Raw genomic sequence first — 4,978 nt, 5'->3', positions numbered from 1 at the left:
GTTGGGAGGAAGGGTTTTTGTTTCCCCGAACTCGGCGGCTGACCGTCCGATCCTAACCCTAGCAAATGGATGGCCGGATGGTGACGGTCGGCTGGTGGCCGCGGGCCGGACGGGCCAGACCGGCCAAAAGTCCACTTTAGGTCCCTCGGCCGAAAGAAAGAAGGAAAAGAAGAAAAAGAAGTTTAATAAAAGTCCCTCGGCCGAAGGAAGCATTTTCAATATGTTTAATGATTGTGTTTATTTCTAAGCAATTTGAACCAACGTGAAAATTGTTTAGAGAATAGATAAATGTGAGAAATGTTTCTGAACAGGTATTTTGTATATTTTCATGCAAATTACAATAGAATTTTGAATTGTTTTTCAAGTTTTACCTCTGTTTAAATTTGAACCAACGGGCGAATTTTTACAGAGAGTAAACAACAGAGTTTTGTTATTGTTTATATGAATTGTATATAGATCTTCCACTGCAAATAGATGAAATTGATGAAAATTAGTGTTTCTAAAATTAAATTTCGAACCAACGGGAGAATTTGATTTTAGGAACATTAATTATGTGCTATGATGTTGTAATTTTCTGACCAACGTTGATAATTGCAATGTTATAGTTATGGCTCTATGTGTTATGTCTATTTTCTGCCCAACGGTGATGTAGACTTAATACATAATAATTTTAATGTTAATTTTGTTCTCACAATACATGATTATCTTAGGTGGCTACTCCTTGATGGGTTACATTAAAGATATTCCGACCCTGAAAGGAGATAACTACGAAGAATGGAAAAGAGAACTCGACCTTGCTTTTATCTTGGGACAGGTGGACTGGGTGTTGACTACCCCATGTCCTATGGAACCTGCTGAACTTTTCAGAGGTGAAAATGAGTCAAATGCTGAATGGCAAAAGAGAGAGAGGGACAATGCTTCCCTCATCATGTCGTATGACATTGAGCATACGAAATGGTCCTTAGCCAACAAGAACTGTTTGGCTACGGTAAAGAACACGATTGAGCCAACCAAATTGGGCTCAATCCCAGAGTATGACACCGTCTCTATGTACCTCGAAAGTATAAAGAGCCAGTTTACTGGTTCTTCAAAGTTTTATGCGACACAGCTGATAAAGTAGCTTGTGACAGAGAGATACCATGGAGGTGGTGTAAAAGACTACATTCTTAGGATGGGCAACATGGCTTCTAAGTTGAAGCAAAAAAGATGTGGGCATCTGAGATGACTTTCTGGTCCATCTGGTTATGTCCTCTTTGCCAAAGAACTTTGACAACCTTGTTGTCAACTACAAAATAAATCCAGAAAAATGGAATATTGAAGAGCTCATCTCTAATTGTGTCCAAGAGGAGGAAAGACTCAAAGAGACCAATGGTGGCTCCTTTAACCTTGTTAAAGATAAGGAAAAGAGCCACAGGTCACCATCCTCAAAAGAAAAACAGCCTCAACATCTGCCTCAGAAACAACAGTTCACAGTTGAGACAGGATCAGTGTCTCCACTGCAAGAAGACAAGACATTCCAAGAAAGATCGTCCTGACTTCCTGACAGTGATCATGGCAAAGAAAGGTGAGAACATTATTACATTTGTAAATGAATCTCATTATGATTGGTTATTCTAGATCCACATGGTGGATTGATTCTGGAGTAACTATTCATGTGTGTAATTGTTTAAAGGGATTCCGTTCAATGAGGACTACGCAAAGAAGTGAAAGATCCATTAGAGTTGCCAATGGAGTTGAAGCAAAAGTTGAAGCTGTTGGAGATCTTCGCCTAGAACTCACGAATGGCTTCACACTTTTACTTCCAGATGTTTTTATGTCCCTTCTTTGCAAAGAAACTTAATAATAAGTGTATCCAAATTGGATTTTGATAGATATGATTGCCATTTTGGAAATGGCAAATGTGAACTATGGTATAATAATGCATGTATTGGTCTTGTGTTGCAAGATCAGCTTTATTTGTTATCTCTTTCTGAGAATGTGAATGTTGTGTCCTCGTTGACAAAAGAAAAGAAAGCGAACTCCTGATGTCTCATCGAAATTATGGCATTGACGTTTAGGCCATATTTCGAGGGGGAGAATTGAGAGACTGGTTAAGAATATAATTCTTCCTCCATTGGAGTTCTCAGCTTTAGAACAATGCATACAATGCATTGGTGCCCAAAACACCGTATGAGCTATGGATCCTCCGTGTGTGTGGGAGTCCTGCAGAGGCCAAAGTATTTAACCCAAATCTTGGGAAATTGAATCCCAAAACAGTAAGCTGCCATTTTATTGGCTATTCTGAAAGATCAAAGGGTTATCGTTTCTACTGTCCAAACAGTTGTACAAAGTTTGTAGAAACGATACACACCGTCTTCTTGGAAGACGAAATGATTAGGGGGAGCTCGGTAGTTCGAGAAATTGATCTTGAGGAGAGGCGGATGTCTGTACCTGCTCCGTCGACTCAGGAACCTTTCTTCTCTCTACCTACTAATGTTGTGCCAGCAATGCATGCCATTGCGGTACCAACACCTGTTGTTATCTCTCCTGTGGCAACAATGAATGAAAGTGGGGAACCCATTTTACAGGATTCAATAGAAATTATTGCCACACCAGAGGAGGAGCTGCAACAGCCTCAAACAGATAATGTGCCAAATGTGGAGGCCCCTAGAAGGTCTTGAAGAGTCAGAAGATCGGCTATCCGTGATGACTATCATGTTTATAATATAGAAGAGTCGCATATGGAGGATGATCCCACCTCATATAAAGAGGCCATGAGAAGCGCTCGCTCATCTGAATGGTTGGAAGCCATGAAAGATGGAATGAAATCAATGAAATTAAATGATGTCTGGGATTTAAAAGAAATTCCTAAAGGAGCCAAATCAGTAGGGTGTAAATGGGTCTACAAAACCAAATATGACTCTAGAGGGAATGTAGAAAAGTTTAAAGCGCGACTTGTGGCAAAAGTTTTCACGCAAAGAGAAGGCATTGATTACAATGAGACTTTTCTCCAGTCTCTTGTAAAGATTCTTTCATGATTATAATGGCACTAGTGGCACATTATGATTTGGAATTACATCAGATGGATGTAAAAACGGAATTTCTAAATGGTGATTTGAAGAAAAAAGTATACATGGCACAACCGAAAGGTTTCGTCATGAAAGGAAACGAAAATATAGGATGCCGTATAAAGAGATCCATTTATGGATTAAAGCAAAGCTTCGAGACAGTGCTACTTGAAGTTTGATGGAACAATAAAGAAATTTGGGTTTTTCAAGAGAATATCGAGGACAACTGTATTGATTCAAAGTTAAGAATGGGAGATTCATTTTCCTAATTCTGTATGTAGATGACGTTCTACTGGCTAGTAGTGATGTCAATCTACTGCAGGAAATAAAGAAATTCTTGTCCTCAAATTTTGACATGAAAGACCTCGGTGAGGCTTCATATGTTTGGGCATAGAGATTCACCGAAATAGAACATAGTATGCATTGGGACTTTCTCAAAAGGCATATATAAAAAAGGTATTGAAGAAATTTAACATGTATAGATGCAGTGCTACACCTGCTCCTATAGTCAAAGGCGAAAAGTATGGGGCATCGCAATGTCCCAGAATCAGTATGAGCTCAATGAAATGAAAACAAAGCCATATGCGTCAGCTGTAGGAAGCCTACAGTACACGCAAGTGTGCACACGACCTGACTTGGTATTTGTTACCGGGTTACTTGGCAGATTTCAAAGTAATCTAGGCCTAGAGCACTGGAATTTGGTATAGAAAGTCTTGCGTGATTACAAGGAACAAAAGGCCTCATGATGTCTTACAGAAAATCAGAATCGCTCCAGATAGTGGGGTATTCGGATTCTGACTCTGCAAAAGATAATACAAAGTCAACATCGGGATACGTGTTCACCCTGGCAGTAGGAGCTATTTCATGGAAAAGCTCAAAACAGACCATCACTGCAGGGTCTACTATGTATGCCGAGTTTATAGCATGCTATGAGGCAACGGGGCAGGTGAACTGGCTAAAGAAGTTCATACCCAGGTTTAAAGGTGGTTGACAGTATTGAGAAACCACTAAAGTTATACTGCGATAGCAAACCCGCAGTAATGTACTCTCACAACAATCAGTCAAGTGGTGTTGCCAAACACATTGACATAAAGTACTATATTGTGAAAGACAAAGTCCGGGATCAAACAATCAGTCTCGAGCACATAAGAACAGAAAGGATGCTCGTGGATCCGCTCATAAAAGGCCAACCTCCCAACATGTTCAAGGAACATGTAGCATGCATGGGTTTAAGGGAAGCCTTATGAATCCTGGACTATAGGGCCCAAAAGTTAAAGTATCTGTTTCTAAATAGAGATGTGTATAGTGGCTGTCGAATCCATCGGTAATTAACCGTGACGATGAAACATGCTCTATATGTAAATCTGTGATGGAATAGAAAAAGCTAAAAGAAATAGTGAGATCAAGGGGGAGAATGTTAGATAGATCTCCCTCCCCTTGAGCCGTTAGGCTCAAGGGGGCCTTGACCCGCGCCCTGATCGGGGGCGCCCAGCCCAATGGCTGATGGCCCCCCGTCACACTGTGCCATATAAAGAGGGGTGGAGGACGGGACGCACATGACACGAGGTTCGTCGCCGTCGCCACTCCACCCCAAAAACCCTAACCGATCGAGGGGCGCAGCCAATGACGGGAAGACTCCACCGCCGCGCCACGACCTCGCCGGGATCCCCTACGACCGCCACTGCCGCGCAGCACCGTCGCCGTCACGACCACCGTCGCCGCCGCCGCCCGCGTCAAGCAGAGCGACGACAACGACGATGGCCGGGACTTCCTCTTCATCCAACGTGTCAACCTGTCACATCCCTAAACCCTTTCCCTTATTCTCTACTGTTGTTCAATCATCCATCGCAAATAGAACCACCTGACTAGATCTAAACCTAGATGATCCAATAGACAACACTAACACCCCAAAGTAATGGATTACTTGATCG

General features: G+C 41.8%; 1 pseudogene; it reads left to right on the top strand.

The window, feature by feature from the left end:
- The first annotated feature begins 555 nt into the window (after positions 1 to 555).
- Positions 556 to 1,778, top strand: LOC136354729 (uncharacterized; annotated as a pseudogene).
- The last annotated feature ends 3,200 nt before the right edge of the window (positions 1,779 to 4,978 follow it).

Source organism: Oryza sativa, chromosome 12 (assembly GCF_034140825.1).
Source record: "Oryza sativa Japonica Group chromosome 12, ASM3414082v1".
Lineage (NCBI taxonomy): Eukaryota > Viridiplantae > Streptophyta > Magnoliopsida > Poales > Poaceae > Oryza > Oryza sativa.
The sequence above is the reverse complement of the archived record's forward strand: the minus strand, read 5'-3'. Positions and strand labels throughout refer to the sequence as shown.